This window comes from Diceros bicornis, chromosome 4 (assembly GCF_020826845.1).
Source record: "Diceros bicornis minor isolate mBicDic1 chromosome 4, mDicBic1.mat.cur, whole genome shotgun sequence".
NCBI classification, from domain to species: domain Eukaryota; kingdom Metazoa; phylum Chordata; class Mammalia; order Perissodactyla; family Rhinocerotidae; genus Diceros; species Diceros bicornis.
Window position 1 is genome coordinate 43,487,315 of NC_080743.1, and position 18,458 is coordinate 43,505,772.

An 18,458-nucleotide genomic window follows, 5' to 3' on the forward strand; every position below is an offset into this window, starting at 1 on the left:
CACCTGCCCAGAGTCCTGTATCAGAGCCATGGGAAATGCCCTGTCTCCTTCCTCCCTTCTCCCTCTCCTCTCCCGCCCCATTCAGGAAGCCAGAATGGGCTTCCCCATTGCTGTTTCCCGTAACTAACAATGTGCTCTCCTGTGTGCAGGGAGGGACCCCCAACCACACCCTTCTCCCAAGAGGACCTGGCAATTCCATGGTGCATTGGGCAGAGGTTTCCAGGGCCCAGGGCGCTTGATGTAGAACAAAGACAGGTGCAGGTTTGGAGGCTGGGGGCTGTTCTCATCTGAAAATTCTGCTGACCATGGCAGGAAGGACATGCCTGTATGTACATCACTCACAGGGATAGCTCGGGGGGCAGGAAGGGAGAAGGGTGGGGACTTCTGCAAATGTGCAGGGCTGTCTTCCGATGTGTTTTCCAGGTCTTCGCCCTCCTGGAGTCTCCCCCAGTTGGCCGTTGCCATTTCTAACCTACATTAAAGACCCCAGAGCCCCTCGATCTTCTTCAGCCTGAAGCTTGTCAAGTAGGGACACTATGTGGTCATCTTTGCAGAACTGAAGGATTTTGGTGCTGGGAAGGGTCATGTGGTTGAATTGAGAGGACGTGCAGTCAGGAATCAAACAGACCCAAGTTTCAGTCCTAGCTCCATTTTTTATTAGCTGAGCGACTTGGAAAATTAGTTAAGCGTTCTAAGCTCCTGTTTGCTTGTCTGTAAAATGGATATATATATATTTTTTTGGTGAAGAAGGTTGGCCCTGGGCTAACATCCATGGCCATCTTCCTCTACTTTACATGTGGGACGCCGCCACAGCATGGCTTGATAAGTGGTGTGTTGATAAGTGTGGAATCTGAACCCATGAACCTCGGGCTGCTGAAGCGGAGTGTGCGAAGTTAACCACTATGCAACCTGGCCGGTCCTGTAAAATGGAGATATTTTAAAGGAATAAGTGCATGGCGTCTGACACTAAGTAAGCATATGATACACATTATAGACTTTTAGTGTGGCTGAATAATATTTTGAGATACTGATTTATGATTTTTTAAAAAAACAATCTTCTCGGGCTGGCCCTCTGGCGTAGTGGTGAAATTCAGCGTGTTCCACTTCAGTGGCTCATGTTTTCGGGTTCGGATCCCAAGTGCAGACCTACATCACTCTCCAGCTGTGCTATGATGGTAACCCACATATAAAAAGTAGAGGAAGATTGGCAACAGATGTTAGCTTAGGGTTCATCTTCCTCAGGAAAAAAAAAACAAAAAAACCTTCTCATTTTTCTTTTCTTCAGGAAGGGAAGAGCCAGCTCTGCCCTTCTTTGCCTCAGGGAGGATGTGGGCAGGGCGGAAAGCAGAAGTGACCTGCAGGATTTCCAGCTCAGGACGTTGATGCCTGAAGCCTGAGCTCATAGGAGAAGCTGGGGCTCCTCGGAGGACATAGAAGGAAGAAGCAGGGGAGACAGGCAGGTCCTGAGTGGCAGGGACCTGGATCCTGCTTCCTGGGGGTGGCCCATGGAGGTGGCAAGACCAGAGAGGACTGGCGTGTGGCCTGTCTGGGGGAGTATGACCATGACAGCTTCCAGAAGGCTGAGGTGGCCCAGGAAGGCAACAGGGGCCGAGGCAGGGACAAGGAAAGACTACCGGTCACACCGTGCAACTTGGCATGCTGGCCAGTCACCTGTGCTGAAGCACATCTGTGGGGCTTGCGCAAACCTCACTAAGATTATTTTGCCGCCTGGCCTGAAAGTGCAGAAATTTAACTGATTTTTAGAACAGGAGGAGAACTGATGCTTTGTATGCACCTGAGATTCAGACCAGCTCCATGAGCTTGTAAATCCCACATTCCACAGATGAGGAACTGGGCTGGGGAATGACGTGAAACATTCAGAGTCACACCACTGCAGACATGCATGACTCATATTTGCAGAAGGCCTACGAAGGACAGCACTTGACTCTCTCATCTTGTCCTCACATGACCTCACATATCATTGTCTTTACTCTGCAGAAGAGGAAACTAAGGGAAGTAAAGGGACTTGTTCAAGGTCATACCACCGTGTGGCAGACCCAGGATTCAAGTCCAGCATAGCCACACATGCACTTTCCACAAACCATGCTCCTTGCCACCCGGCCCCTTGCGGAAGGAGGTGTCTGTCCCTGTGGACTTCTTCTCATAGTTCTTATCAAAACAGGGTCACATGTTAGAGCCAATCTGTGTCCCACTGGACTGTGGGCTGCCTCGGGGTGGAGATGACATCAGCCCCATAGCTCTATGTCCAGTGTGAACACACAGAAGATGCTCAAGAAACTGAGTTGAATTTGTTCTATTGCTGCTCGTGTCTGGGGAGATCACAAGCTTGGGTGCCCAGTGGAGGTTGTCTCTGGGCCTGATTTTGTTTTAGCTGCTTTGGTGGGTCAGTCCTCAGGCACAAGGCATCTTAGACCAAGGAGAGTCATCTTTACCTGGTACCGGTTAGCCAGTGATGAAATCTTACCATGACTTTTCTAAAATCTTTTTGCAGTTCCTGGCCTGCTCCTCGTGGATAAGCAGTCCTAATGCTCTGTGCTATCTGGGGCAGCATTCCTGAGAGGGTGCACTTGAATGCTGTTGGAATGATCCCAATCTTGTGAATAAACCCAGAGCAATCGGTGCTAAGGGATCTTTGGTTCTTGGCTTTGAGGGTCACCTTCCAGGGGGAGAGGTGGCTGAGCCTGACTTCCAAGGCCCGTTGTCCAGGATCGTTTGCTGCTGGGTCAGGCTGGGCCATTGGTGACATGGAGCAGAGTGGTGCAATGCTCCCACCTGATGTTGCTGACCCCAGAGGGTCCCAGCCGCAGATGCTGCAGGAAGTGCCCACTGCACACAGGTGTGGCTGTCCCAAGGGGTGTCCAGAGGTTGGTAGGAGTGAGCTAGAAGCAGAGCTGCCCCCGACTTGACATTGTAAACGAATGAAATTCCCATAGCATGCCAGGCCCTGTGGTGTAGTGTGTAGTGCGTCAGACCAGGAGTCTGAGGGTGGTTCAAGCTCTTCTTTATTAGGGCAAGCCCTTTATCCTCTCTGAGCCTCCATCTCCTCATCTGCAGGACATCATAAAGACGTGGCCTGCTATTCCTGAAGGGTGGTGGGAAGACCATTCATTCGTTCATTTGCTTAACCAACATTCATTGAGCATCTACTGTGCGTCTCAGTCTCACTCGGTGCTCGTGTGTGGGAGGAAACACCACTCAGATGCAGGGCTGTCAGACAGGACGCACGGGCCCTGGCCTGATGGGGAACGTCTTCAGGGAAGAAAGCAGGAGACAAATTGTACCATTTAGTGGCATGTTTTTCTCTCTGCTTCTCTGGCTTTTGGGGAAGGAGGGTGCCATGGCGACAGCTGGATGTGCTCGTGGCTGCCTCCTGGGGCATGAGGAGCAGTGTCCTGGCCTTCTGGGAAGGGATGCTGTGGGCGATTGCCGCGGCAGCGATCAGATCTGGCTGTCCTCCTAAATCCTGTCATAAAACCCTGAGTTGCCCTGTTGATGGGCCTCCTGAGGCTCCCTCCCGAGGCACTTACAAGTCAAATACGGGACACTTCTGGGTCTGTCCCTCTCAGCAGTGCCTGCTGTGTCCGGCGCCCGCCACACGCCTGCCACTTCAGCTGCCCAGCCCGCCGTCTCTGTCCCAGTTCCACGCTTTCCTCCTTTGCTCCCACCAGGCCTCCCTCACCACGCAGACGTCTGTCCCGCACGTCGGTGGCTGGCACCGTGGTCTCCCGCACAACTGCGGTCCTGAAGCCTCTGTTTATCCTGAAGTGATCCTGATTTTCCATGTCCCCTCACCCCTAGGACATGATCTTCTCCACCACTTTCACGGCTACTGTGTTTGCTTTCCATCTTGTCCTAATTCTCTCTCAGGCTACAGGCCTGAGGCCCCTGCATGGGACTCAGATGCCGAGTCCTGGCGTAACCTGTTCCCTAACCCTGACCATCACGCCATGTCTCCCTCCTTCCCCTCTGTGTGTGGCACGTGTCTGCCCTCCCTGTTCACCTCCCCAGTCCTCCCGACTGTTCACATCATCGGGCACCCACTCCTCACCTTCCCAACGCCCTCTAACATGGAACCAAGTCCGCAGCCCTGGAGGTGCAGGAGCCTTGGGCATGTCACCTCTCTTAGACCACGGTGATAGAGTGACCAAGCACTCTCTGCCTCAGATGCCACTTCAGGAACAGACTGAGTGCCCCCTGGGAAACTGGGCTAGGAGATTCCTGGACAGGGCAGGCTGCCAGTTCCTTGTGAAGTCAGCCCAGAGGGGGGAGGCAGCTAGCATAGGAGTAGGGTCTCATAGGAACAGACCTCTTTAAAGACCATAAGGTGGAACAGGAGACAGGTTCTGGCGGTGGCCTCACCTGTGTTGGCTTGAGAAGTCCTACTTGGAAGGGGAAGTCTGATCAGGGAGGCCTGTGTGACATTTCCCAGCCTTAAGATCTGACATGTGTACCCTTCAACTTTGAAGTCCCTGGCGTGGTGGAATCTGTGGCCCTCATGAGGGTGGGTGTTAGGTGGTCTGGGTGCTATCTGACTGCATTTGTGGAGTGGCCCGAAGTCAGGGGCTGTCTCTGCAGCCTCTGTAAAGTCTCTTCCACCCTCTGTAACGGCTGTGGGAATGGGCACTGGCTCGAGCAGTGGCTGGCCAGTGGTCCAAGATGAGGTGTCTCGTGGTGCTACTTGCAGTCCTGGCTCTCTTCTGGGGCGGTGGGATCTCCAGGTGGGTGTCAGGCCCAGGGGAGGGGAAAGGCATCTCATGCATCCGCTGTGGGCGGGTCCCTCTCTGGTCTTCCAGCGTCGGCTCCCCTGGGGAGTCTTCTGAGGAAATGCTGCAGGTTCCCAGGAAAATCACTCCGTCAGTCTTGCCTTTGCACGTGGGGACCTTTTACTTTAAGTGTGCCCTTGCACTTCAGGGTGTGTGGACAAGAACAGGGGGTCAGAGGGGTGGCATGGGAGATGAAGGGCGTGGCTTCTGGAGTCCAACTGCCTTTGATTTGATCCCCAGCTCCATCTTCCATCACTACCTCATCTGTTATAAAATTAGGATAACAGAAGTATCTATCTCTTAGGGCTGACATGAGTTAATGCTTGTAAAATGCTTTGAACAGCATCTGGCACATTGTAAGAGCTATGTATGCATTTGTTAAACAAAATAAAGTTCTCTGTGCTACCAAGTCCTTTGGGGATGAAGTTCCCAGATTCTCCTCCAAAAATAATACCTGATATTTACTGAGCTGCTTGCTAGTAGGTGCCAGACACTTAACTAGGCCTTTACCTATACTACCACTAATCCTCCTGGCTTAGGTCGATATTATTATTTGCATTTTATGGGTGAGGAAACTGTTGTTCAGGGAGGGTCCCTGAGCTGCCCAAGGCCACGTGGTTAGTAATGGAGGAGCTGGGACTTGGTCCCAGGTGGACATGCACTCTTGACACGACATCACACTACCTCCGGTTCCCAGGTTCGAGCCCTGTCAAGCCTTGAGCACAGGGAAGCCTGAATCCATCCCTGGGAAACCGGATCCCTGAAAAGAGGTCTTAGGGTGCCTTTGACCAGTCAGGAATCTCTGTGGTCGTCCTGAAAGTGGAGTTCTTCCAAGTCCCAGGCATCTGGCGGCCTCAGCACAGGGACTGGAGGCAGGCCTGGAGGGGAGGTTTCCACGGCAGTTGGAGCCTGCACGCAGGGCCGCGCTCCTGGTTCTCAGCGTGTGGTGGTGGACTGCCTTCCGTGCCGCTGGCTTCCCTGTAAGGGAGGCTCTCTGGGCCTTGAGCTGTGATAGGACAGCTCAGGAGAGTCGTAGCTACTGTGGGAGTCGCCAGGCATTCAGCAAGTGGATCCTGAGCTGAGCAGGAGCCCGGGCTGAACAAGCAGAAAGCAGAGAGGGCCTGGACATGGGGACGCAGGAAAGGGCAGCTGTGGGCTTGCTCCCAGGAGCTCAGTCCAGCCTCCTTCCTTTAGGGCCTAAGTCCTTTTCTATCATCAGAGACAAAGGCTGAGTAACGTCTCAAGAACTTTTTTTTTTTTTTTTGTGAGGAGATCAGCCCTGAGCTAACATCCGCCAATCCTCCTCTTTTTTTGCTGAGGAAGACGGCCCTGGGCTAACATCAGTGCCCATCTTCCTCCACTTTATATGGGACGCCGCCACAGCATGGCTTACCAAGCAGTGCGTCGGTGCGCGCCCGGGATCCAAACCAGCGAACCCCGGGCCGCCGCAGCGGAGCGCGCGCACCCAACCGCTTGCGCCACCGGGCCGGCCCCTCAAGAACTTTTTACTTATAAGCCATGTCCTGGCTGAAGTCACACGTGAGGACTAGGGGTGGGAGGCACCAGAGGAGGGACGGTAATTCACATCCAAGGCTGTTCCGTATGGGATCATTTGGGATGTGAACAATGTGAGAAAACCCATTTTCTTTGTGGATCTCAAAACTGCTGCCATTTTCTTACTCTCAAAGCACTTGCACACCTGTGATCTCAAGTTGTCCTTAAACCAGCCCCACAGGGAGGACCACACGACTCTCAGAGCTGGGAGGGATGTTGGGAATCACCAAGCCTCATTCCGTCAATCTACAGGAAAGGAAACCAAGAGCAGGAGAGGTTAAGCCACTCGAGTGGTCAAAGGCCGGGCGAGGAGAGTGCCTGGAAGGGAAGGCGTCAAACCGTTTTGCAGATTAGGAGTTGAAGCTCAGAGAGCTCTGGGGAGACACCCCAGGTGCCACAGACCAGGTCTGGAACCAGCTTCTGCTGTTTTCCCTCTAAATTCTCTTCTTGTTGATCTGCCTCCATCATCTAATACCTAAGCTCTGTCAGGAGTTCCCTGGGGATCATGCTTTGTGCTGAAATCCTTGGAAGAATTTCCACCCACCTTAGGCAACCCTGAGAGCAGAGAACAGGGTTGCAAAGGGCGGGAGCGTTGTCACGCATTTCCCAGAGTGTGGGGAACACCGTTTTCTCCTCCAGACACTGTGCTCCCGGAAGGTAGGGACTGTATTCTTTTCACTATTGTGTCCCCTGTGCCCCATACAGTGCCTGGCACATAGTAGGGACACAGCAAGAATTTGGAGACTGAATGATAATGTGCTTAATGTCTCTCAAACCTTAGAGTTGAAAAACTCATTAGTGGGTTCTAAAATACATCTGTTGAGTCTCCACCAGCTTTAAAAAAAAGAGAAAGCAGTAGGAAATAGAGTGGATTGCATCTAATAAGGGTGGGGATTGATTTGTGAACTGACGTAAAACATAATTTTTACTTTGGGTTATGATAAAAAAAGTGGGGCAGTGGTTTACAGAGCCCAGAGTGTCTGGGCACTTCGTGGAGGCTGGACAGCCCTGGGGAGGCTCCCGCCGCCATCATGCATTCTTTCCCATCTCCTCAGGATCCCTCTGCACACAGGCGAGCCGCTGAGAATGGCCCTGAAGGAACGTGGCTCCTGGAGGACTTTCTGAGGACACACCAGCATGCCATCAGCAGGAAGTACTCCAACGTTGGGGAGGTGGCCAGCGAGCCCCTGACCAACTACCCGGATGTGACTGGCTCTGCCAGCCTTCCAGTAACGACTCTCACAGAGTGCAATGGATGCCCCCACCAGCCCGCCCCAGCCCCCGCCTCTTTCAGGAATCATGGAGCCCATGGGGTGTGGAGGCCCTCTCCCTGCCCCTCAGCCAGCTCTGCAGCGCTGCGCTCTCACCTTCAAGGCTCCGATTGTCGATTGTCACCGCTGGAAGGGTCTGCGCTCAGATGCCCTTCCTGCAGACAACATCCCTCGGGGACACAATCTGCTCCCAGATCCAACCTCCAGCCTGCCTTTCCTGGCCCAGGGAACCATTGTCTTAGTCTGGGCTCTGCAGGGATTGGGCAGCTGGTGCGTCTTCTGCAGCTGCGCAGGACATGGCAGGAATGCCCCTGGGCCCTCTTCCTTTCTGGAGCCTGTCTCTCTCTCATCTGCCACTCTTGGCAGTAAACAACCATCCTTCTTTCCTCTTCTGTGCTCTCATTTCCTTATCTAGGTCATCCTCACCCTGCCCCATCCCTGGTTCTGACACATGGGGAGAGCTGGCAGGGAGGTGTGGCAAGAACAGCTTGGGCTGGGACTTGAGGCCTGTACCTAACTGGTGCCCCATCTCTATGTCCCCACCCCAGGCAGGAGTGGCCCAGTCTCCCTACCAGGCAGGCCTTAAGTTCTAGTCTAATGTCTGCCTCTGGGGCTGATTCCAGCAGTGGTTGTAGGACTTGTGGGAGGGGCAGGCGCAGCACTGCTGGGGGTGGGAGCCCAGCGTGGGGCTGGAGAGGGAGGGAGAACAACCCTCCCCAGGGATCCTCCTTCCATTTCTTCCCCCTCCGACCTTCCAGATCTCTGGGCAGAAACTCGGGGTGTACAAAACTGAAGAGGCTCCATGCCAAGATCAACCCTCACCCTCAGGCAGTACTCCCTGCCCCTGACCTGGGCTGTCTGTCCTCAGTGTCAGTATTTTGAGAAGATCAGCATCAGGACCCTGCCCTAGGAGTTCGCCGTGGTGGTTGACACTGGCTCTTCCGACCTCTGGGTGCCCTCTGTCTACTACAAGAGTGAGGGCTGCCATGAGTGACCTCGCTTCCCTGCCCACCCCTACACACTCAGACCCCAGGACCACTCTGCCAGCAGGGGTCAGGGTGGCCCAGGGGGAAATGTGGATGGCAGGAGAGTTGCCCTGACATGCCCAGCCTCTCCGTTGTCTCCCATCTCATCGCTCAACCCCTCCAACCTGTCACACACTGGGAGGGTTTGCAAATCTCACGTCTAATGTATAAGTCACCAACTGGAAATTAGAGATCCTTAGTTTTTGTTTTTTGTTTTTGTGTCTTTTTTGTCTCTATCAGGAGCCAAGGCAACTGCTTACCCTCCTGGGTCCTCAGTTTTCCTTTCCATGGAATGGGGCTTTGACATGCCGGTGGGCACTGAGAGAATAAAGTGATGGGCCCAGTACTAACACTGAGTAAACATTTCCTGTACGTTAATGATTTATTTCTCCAACAATCCTGGGAAGTTGCTGCTCTTTTTATCCCCATTTATGAGGAAACCAAGGTCTGAGAAGGAGAGACTTGCCTAAGATCGTGCAGCTGGTAAAGTTAACGTGTCCACGGAAACCACAGGGATTGCTTTTTTCTTGTTTGTTTGGAAGCTGCACAGGTAGCACAGGGGTCAGGGAGGTGGACTGAGCAGTGAGGAATAATTTTCTTTATTAAACTCTGTGGGACCAAAAGAGAACGGGCTGCTTATTTTCAGTAGAGAGAAGGGTCAGTATTTAGATCGTATTCTTACAAGGCCTGGTGAGGGTTTCAACCCTGGTCGGCACAGTCAATTGGTGAGGAGATTCTATGGGTCCCACTAACCTCGGGTCTGTGTTCCAGAGAGCCATCACCACTTCCACCCGTGCAAGTCCTCCACCTTCTAGAAGCTGGGCGTGGCCCTGTCCATCTGGGATGGCCCGGGCACCATGCAGGACTTGCTGGGCTGCGACACCTTTACTGTGAGTGGGCTTCCGGGCCAGCCAATGCTCACCTTTCCTTCCCCACAAGCCACTTTTCCCATCCAGCCACCCTGGCTCTAGTGTGCTGCATTTCCAGCTGGTCCTGCCCCCTGCTGGTCTGGTGGGTAAGGATTCTGAGAGGGACTCTAGCCAGCAGCAGCTGTGGGTTTTCCCTCCCTCCCTTCTCTCCCTCCCATGTCAGCTCTCAGAGTCCCACCTAAGAGGCTTCTCGGGGTCCAGTTTCCATCTTCCCAATCCTTCTTCATTTGCCCTTGCCGTAGTTAGTTCACAGTACTGAGCTCTTCTGTGTCATCTGTGTGATCTCGTTTTAAATGCAGTTCTTCCAACAGCCCTTTGAGGAAGATATTACCCCCATTGCTCAGATGAGGAAACAGACTCAAATTTGCCCAAAGTTACACAGCTGGCGACTGTGGGAGCTGAGTGTCAGACCCACATCTCTAACTGTCTGAGCAGTGCTCTTGGCTTGACCTCACTCCTTTTTTTTTTTTTTTTTTTTTGGTGAGGGAGATTAGCCCTGAGCTAACATCTGTTGCCAATCCTCCTCTTTTTTTTTTTTTTTTTTGTGAGGAAGATGGGCCCTGAGCTAACATCTGCCAATCCTCCTCTTTTTTTGCTGAGGAAGACTGGCCCTGGGCTAACATCCATGCCCACCTTCCTCTACTTTATTTGGGACGTCACCAAGGCATGGCTTGACAAGCGGTGCGTCGGTGCGCACCTGGGATCGGAACTGGCAAAGCCCGGGCTGCCGCAGCAGAACGCACGCACTTAACTGCTTGCGCCCCCAGGCAGGCCCCAATCCTCCTCTTTTTGCTGAATAAGATTGGCCCTGGGCTAACATCTGTGCCAATCTTCCTCTCCTTTATATGTGGGACACTGCCACAGCATGGCTTGATAAGCGGTGCATAAGTCCGTGCCCGGGATCTGAACCTGTGAACCCCAGGCCTCCGAAGAGGAGCGTGCGAACTTAACCACTACACCACTGGGCTGGCCCCTTGACCTCGCTCTTTTTAAGACCTAGAGCACCATCTTCTTTCAAGTCATAGAGAATCTGTGCCCTTTGGACAAGGGCTCCCCTTTCTCTTGCCTCTTTTTGGCTTCCAAAGTACCTAACACAGTGGTGGGCACACAGTAAGTGCCTACTGCATGTTAGCTTCTTCCTTTCCTTCCTCACCCACCATCTAAGATTAAAAATTAAATAGCATCCCTTGGTGTTGATTGCCTTGATCTTCCTTGGGTTCTTCCTTGAGTCTGGCTGAAGCCTTTCTTGCTTTGAGCCCGGAAGGACACAGCCTTTCTCTGCTGACAGCCCTCCCCTCAGCGTCTTCCCTTGGCTGGGCAGGTGCCCACGCAGCTCAGGCCTCCACAAGAGGCAGCACCGGACACCGGAGGCCCCAGAGCCACTTGCTAAGGTGGCCCAGAAGACAGGCCTCTGGGAGGCTAATTCCCCTGCCCAAGTGTCCTACTTCCTCTGTGACCTGGAGCCATTTGCTTTCTTTTCTGCTATTTTGGGTTCAGGGCAAAAACCCTGCATTTTCAATGAGGAGCTTGCCCTTGCCTGTGGCGCATCTGGCTGCCTCCACTCACCCCCTCGGGCAGGGAGTGGGAGAGAGAACCTCAGGGGACAGCCCGCCCCCAGCAGTCTCACATGGAAGCGGGTGAGGTGTAGGGTGGGACGTGTCAGGAAGCCATCGGCCTTGTTTTGGGGGCTGGCCCCATGCAGGCCCTGCTCTCTGCTTCTGGACCAAAGTTGGCTGGGGTGAGTGTGGGGACTGAATGGGGAGGTCATCCCAGCTCCCTGTTTCAAGCAGGAAGGTTTCACTGGGGAGGAAAGGATGAAGAATTTCAGGAGGCTTAGCTTGGGGCCTGGCTCAAATGACATGAGGGGAATCAAGGCCAGAAACAGGAGAAGGGTCTGTCATGAGAGCCTTGGGGAAGCTAGCTCTGTGTGCAGCCTGTGGGAGACAGCTGAGCTCATGTTCACAGCGTCTCCCCATCATCTGGGAGCACCCTGCAAAGACAGGGAGGCACTGGCTATAAACAGAGAGGGAGAAGGGGGAAGAACTGCACCACGTGCTGTGGTCGGGAGCAGGGTTCCAGGGCTGACACGGCTGGGTTTAATCCTGACTTCTCTCTATTGAGCTGTGTGACTTTGGACAAGCCTTAATTTCCTCACCCATGAAAGGGAGGTAATAACACGTACCTCAGAGAGTTGTAGGGAAGAATAACTCCATTAACAGTAGTTCAGTATTTGTTTTTCCTTTCATTCCCCATACCTCGTCTGTCTGCAAATTCTGTTGACCCTGCTTCTCAACCGATCGAGGGTCTTCTCACAGTGCGCTGCTGCCATCTTGGTTCAGCCTCCATCACCTCTCACCTGGGTAACTGCCTCCTAACCGGGCTCTCTGCTTCTACCCTTGTCACTCCACAGTCTAACACAGCAGCCATAGGGATCCTTTTAAAATCTAAGTCATGTCATGTCTGTCATTTGCTCAAAATCTTTCTGTGGCTCCTTATCTCACTCAGAGTAAATGAAGAGTTCTTATCTGGCCTGCGAGGCTGCATGTGACTGGGCCTCTGCTGTCTCCTGCCCTCCTTGCCCCCTACTCTCTGACTTGTTCACCGTTCACTCTACTCCATGCATGTCCTTGCTATGACTGGACCACTTCTAGCACATTTTCCCCTTGGCCTACAAAGCATTTCCCCCAAATCTCCAACAGCTCCTTCCTTCTCTTCCTTCCGTCTGCTTAGTGCACTTTATCTCGCCATCATGTAAAATAGCCCACTGGCTATCACCCTTACCCTGACTTACTTTTCTTCAGAGTCTTTATGTTCTATATTACTGACATGCAATCTGTATTATTGTCAGACACGTCTATATTACTTCTTTTAAAATTTATTATCTGTCTCTCTCACTGGAATATAAGTTCCTCCAGGGCAGGCACTTTCTTGGGCTCATTGTTACATCCCCAGGACCTAGCCCCTGGACCATTGGAGGCCCTCAATGACTGTTGACCCAAAGGAAGAATGGATCAATTTATTCTTTACCACTTAACCATCTTTCATTTATTCATTCCACAAATGCTTGCTGAGCCTGGTTTTAGGGACTGAAGATACAATGATGAATGAGACGGACAAAGGGCCTGCCCTCCTCAAGCTTGGAGTCTAGTGGCGGAGACAGTAGACACTTAACTAAGATGACTTGGAACACTGCTGAATGGCAGGAAGAAAACAAAACTGGAAAGTGTGAGAGAGAGTGCTTGGGGGCCAGGGACACAGATTTTCCATGCCTCATGGCAGGCTGCGACCTGAATGAAACGATTCCAGAAGCCAGACCTAAGAAGATCTGGAAGAGAGTGTTCCAGGCAGAGGGGACAGCAAGTGCAAAGACTGGGGCAAGAAAGAGTTGGGGCACCCGAGGAAGAGGAAGAAGATCATCGTGGGTGGAGCAGAGTGAGTTACGGGTGAGAGGGGTCAGATGAGGTGTGAGAAGCAGGACTGGGGGGCATGAGGGGACTCCAGGACAAAGGCTTCATACTGAGTGACATCGGGAGCCTTTGGAGGGTTGTAGCGAGGGGTGATATGACTTGATATCCATTTTCAAAGATCACCTTGACTGTCTGTGTGGAGTATGGGTTATAAAGGGACAGAGTGGAAGCAGGACGCCCAGTGAGCCACGGCAGTAGCTCAGAATAGGCTGGCAGGTATGTCGGCCGTCCAGGAAAGCGAGCAGGTTAACAGGATATTGTGGAGTTAGTGCTTCCTTAGCATAGTGCGAATACATGTTCAAAGACCAAACAATTTGTAAGTGCCCAGCATTAGTGTCATTTAGTCTAAGCACTGCCTTGAGATGCAGGGGTTACTATTCCACTGAACGGGTGAGGAGATGGATGCTCAGAGAGGTACTTGTCCGGGGTCACACAGTCAGCACACGACAGAGCACGGACGCACAGCTGGGTCTTTTAGACGCAAAGTGTGTATGTGTTCTTCCCGTCAGTCGTCCATCGTGCTGCCCCACAGCTAGTCCTTGGCAGATGCCCCAGGTGCAGCTGATGGGAGGTGCAGGCCAGCAGAGTGCCTTGGAGCATCCCCCGCCCCACCCCCTTCTTTGGTCTCACCTCCCAACTTCTGCACCTTGAACACTGCTGTTTGTACCCTCCACTGTGTCCTCTCTTCCTCCCTCCCCTGCGTCATCAAACCAGTTCCCTCAAAACCACAGCATAGAGCTAAGAAAGGAGACAAGCTTCTCTCTTAAGCTCAAATAGCTATGCTGCCTATAGAAGGGAGGGCGGGCCAGCAGAGGCTGACACTGATAGGACTTCTGACCTGGGACCTTTTTGTCCCCAGCTGCAGGTTCCCCCTGGTGGAGAACACTCTGCCCTCATGCAGGTCTCCAACACAGTGGACACCCACCAAACAGAGGGCCTGAGCACCCAGGAACCTGGTGGCATCTTCACCTACCCCGAGTTCGATGGGATCCTGGGGCTGGCCTACCCTTCTCTTGCCTCTAAGTACTTGGTGCCCATGATTAACAACATAGTACACAGACACCTGGTGGCCACCTGTTCTTGGTTACATGGACAGGTAGGAGCTGTGCCCAGCGAGGGCCAGACTTCCACAGCCTGGCAAGGACTGTTGGTTGAAAAGAACGTACACCCTTGGGGTCACCAGAACTGCAGGGGAGTCACCAGCGTCCAAGCAAACCCTCTCCTTGTTTCCAGGCATGTCCAACCTTTTGTCCAAAGGTCTCCAACGTAGTCATCAATGCAGCCAGAATCCACTGGGCCAAAATTTGACTTTCATTTCTAACATTTAAAAAATGAAGCCAACCCCAACTCTGCATAGGGGCTTTTAACTTCTTTTTTTCCAAAATAGCAGGTCTCAGTAATCATTTGTTGATGTCATTGAAATTCATAGACTTTTAGAGCAGGCTCCAAAGGAGTCCAACCTTCTCTTTTCACTATGAGGGAAACTGAGGCCTGGGAGGGATGATAACCGCAGGAACTGGTGGCCAAGCCACGCCTGCAGCCCATGGCTCCTGACTCCCAGTCCAGTGCTCCCCACTCTGCCTGCCTGCCTCTGTGGTGGTGCAGCTCAGCACCATTGGACAGAGGGGCAGGGAGGAGAGGACCACCCCCAGGAGAAGGGGCTTGGACAGCTGAGCTCAGGGGAACCCAGGCAAGGGGTGAATTGGTGCATTCATTCATTCATTCAAGAGATATTTACTGGGCTCTTGCTATCAACAGAAGCTGTACCAGGAGAGGGGGATACATGGACAAACAAGACAAACCAGGAGTTCACATTGTAGCAGGGGACGCAGACAACCCCAGTTACACACACAATGGTGATTATGATTGGGATGAGGGCACTTGCTGCCGGGGAGATCTGGGTCTACTGAAGGCTTAATAATAACAGGGCGCCCAGTCTAACCGGGGTGTGTGTGTGGAGGGTGGCCAGGGGAAGCTTCGCTGTGGCATGGGTGGGAGCTATCCAGGTGAGACAGGACAGCACATTTTAGGCAGTGGGGACAGCAAGTGCTGGAGCCTGGAGGTGGGATGGTGCCTGATGAGGTCTAGGAACTGAGATCAGCAGAGGGGAAGCAGGTAAAACTAGCGTACCGGTGTTTTCTAGCTGTGAGACAGAGTCCCAGAAGGACAGAGGGGTTTGGGCTTGGGTGGCAGTTTTAATCCAAAGTGTGTGGGACCTTACTGAAGACCCCCTCTCCTACTCACAGCCAAAGGAATGGGGGCAGAAAACCCTGGGCAACGGGGCTTGGGGGTACAGGTGACAGCTGGGAACAGCCTAGGGTGGCCTGAGCAGAGCCTGGTGTCATGTGACCCACATGGTGGGTTACTTCTGACCTCCCTTCACACAGTAATGACCGAGCTCTGGGCTCCAGGTGCTGCCTGAGCCTGGGGGCTGCAGAGCCCAGAGAGAAAGGATGCTGCAGCTGACAGAGAAAAGCCAGGTTGAGGAGGAGCACCAGGGAGGCTGAGAGCTCATTTGAAGCCTTTGGGATGGAGGTGGGGTTTGGGGGCAGGGAGGACAGTGGGGCAGGGTCTCAATCGCATCTGCCCCAGTGTGGGGTGGCAGCTCCTCCTCACGGAGCCGGGGTGTTGAAGTGTCACCACATGCCTTTCCTGGTTTCAGGAATGGCCAGGGGAGCATGCTCACGCTGGGGGCCATCGGCCGCTCCCGATACACAGGCTGCCTGCCCTGGGTGCCCGTGACTCTGCAGGATTACTGGCAATTCCTTGTGCACAGGTGGGTGAGTGGCAGCCAGAGGGTGACTCCAGGTGTGAGAAGTGAGGGTCAGGTGTCAGCCCACGAGTCTCCGAGAAGGACTGCAGCACAGCAGCTCATAAGACCTTCACATCAGAGTCTGAACAGACACTTCCGAGGCCAATGGCCTTTGTCAGTGAGACTGCTGCACATCCACCTGTGCTTTATTAGTAAGACTAGCTGCATTTATGGGGCACTTACCACCTTCTAGGCCTTGTGCTGAGTGATAATATGACTGTCTCGTTTATTCCTCACTAAGACTCTATGAGGTGGGTGCCGTTATTATCTTCATTTTATAACTTACTAACCACTGATCCACTGGCCTCAGCTTTGACCTAATCCTGAGCACCCCAAAATGGCAAGTCCTCGGGCCCCCAGGCCTGCTCTGGCTGGTCATCAGGGCAGTAGGTGCTGAGAGCATGAGGGTGGCGGGGCTGGGGAGGACAGGTGAGGGGAAGTGGGGTGAGGGGACCCCAGCTCAGATCTCCAGGACACCCCATTGGGCGATCTTGGATTAAATCATTTTATTTTTTGGATATCAAGTTCTTCTTCTGTTGAGTGAAATGAATTTGGTACTTGTTTATTTACCTCAGGAGGTGATTTCAAGGATGAAAGGAAATAATAGATGAGAGAGTACTTGAGGGATGGGGTAGGGAAAGGCCTACCCTTAGGCACAGTGACAGTGGTTGGGACCAGCTTCATCTCATCCTTGCCTTTCCCAGGACCAGGGCTCCTGCACCAGTGGCTTCCAGGGTGATGACAATTCCCAGAAGTGGATCCTGGGGGATGTCTTCATCCAGGAGTGTTACAGCATCTTTGACAGGGCTAACAACTGTGTGAGGCTGGGCAAAGCAGTCTGATTGGACCGACATGGACCACACTGTCCCCAAACACACATGTGCACACACACGCACACATGCACACACATAGATCAGCCTTTCAGGCAGATGGTTCTCAATAAGTACCACATCTCTGCAAAGCCCGGCTTCCCTTGGGGCCGAGGCCCTGGACCATTATGGAGAGGGGGCGTGATGATGGATGGAGACTTTCACAAGGGAATCAGTCATTTCAAGCTCAAGTCAGGTAAAACCAAGCCATGTCTTGCCTTTCTGTTCTCCCCCTCTAGATCTTTCTGGGGAAAGGGTACGGTAGAGGAGACCTTCACAGGATGACACTTGTACCTGGGCGCAAGGGCTTGGGGTGTGGGGCTGAGTAGAGAAAAGTGACCCAGGGAGAGAAAGACTCTAGGTCTATTAAGAGAAGGGCCTCACTGCCATGGAAGACAGATGGTGAAATAGGCAGAGGGCATCTGGAAGGTCTTAGGGACCTGAGGCTGCCATCATCTTGGAGCAGAACCACAGCCCAGAGTCCCATCCTCGCTCTTAGAGGCTCCAAACCTGATTTGCCAGCGCCAGGAGAGTGGCTCTGTCGCCTGGCAGACCCACACTCATGGGCTCTCAGGCTGCAGAGAGGACGCAGCTGTCAGCGGACAGAATGCTCGGCTCACAGGTCCCCGCCGCTCCTCCTGGGGAGGGGAGAGGCCATACGTGGACTACAAATATCGAAGGGTCAGAACAAGGGGATCCAGGTGGATTGCTCCCTGGACAGTGTTCTGCTGAGAGCTGCAAGTCTGCTACCTCAACCCTCCTTCATTTTTCTTCGCACCCCCTTCTTCGGACAGTCTTTGCCCTAACAGGGGACAGTACAGTGGATCAGGCTTCTGTTTTCTAAATCACAGCCAGTCTTGCCCCCAAGATAGTGACTGGGCTTTAAGTCACATCTTTAAAGTAGCTCAACTCTCAGAAGGCCTTGGAAAGGGGCTGGGGGCCGTGTTCCTATCTAGTCCCTGCCCCCGCCTTGTCCTGACCACACATGCTCTGCAACCAGCAGAGGAGCAGGTGAGTCACGCAGCACATCTCAGAGAGCCTGAAGCTGCAGATTTGGCCATGACACTTCACAAAGGAGACTGTCAGTTATGAAGAGGAGTGTGTGTGGGGGCTCCCAGCAGGCACTGCAGATGGGGTCCTTTTGATAAGCCCCTCCGTGGGCATCTCCTGGGGTCTTTCTCAGCTGTACCCAAGGACAAATGAGATGAAGGACCCAGGGCAGTGGAGAAGCTGTCCACAGTACCTTTCTGGGTCTGTGGCTGAGCTGCCAGCGCTGGCCGCAGAGGCACTGGTGGCCTCTGGCAGGGAAGGAGCCGGGCTGGGCTGTGAGGGTTGAGGTGGGGGAGGAAGGCTCAGGCCGCAGTCCCAGGTGAGCTGAGGAGCCTGCGGTGGGTTGGGGCAGAGGCTACAGGAGAACTTACAGGACTTCAAGGACGGGGGGGGGGTGGGGTGGGGGGCGGGAGCGGGGGTGGGCCTTGATGGTTGAGCCTTATGGAGTCAAGGATGCCAGGGAGTAAGTTCTGGCCTTGACTGACTTCTTTAAGCCTCAGTTTTCTTATCTAAGACCAATGCTGCTTGTTTGCCAGGAAGGAGACAGAACTGGGCCACTTTCATTATTTTTAGTCTTCTTGTAGATTAAAATAATGCCGAACAGGCTCACAAAAATTGTGTTATATTTCAGTTGTTTACACTTAACAAATAGTATTTTAAACATCCAATCCTTAATTGCAGACAATGTAGAAAGTCT

The 18,458-nt window shown here is 53.1% G+C and overlaps 1 pseudogene; it reads left to right on the forward strand.

Moving 5' to 3' along the window:
• Positions 1–4,640: 4,640 nt before the first annotated feature.
• Positions 4,641–16,684, forward strand: LOC131401066 (chymosin-like; annotated as a pseudogene).
• The last annotated feature ends 1,774 nt before the right edge of the window (positions 16,685–18,458 follow it).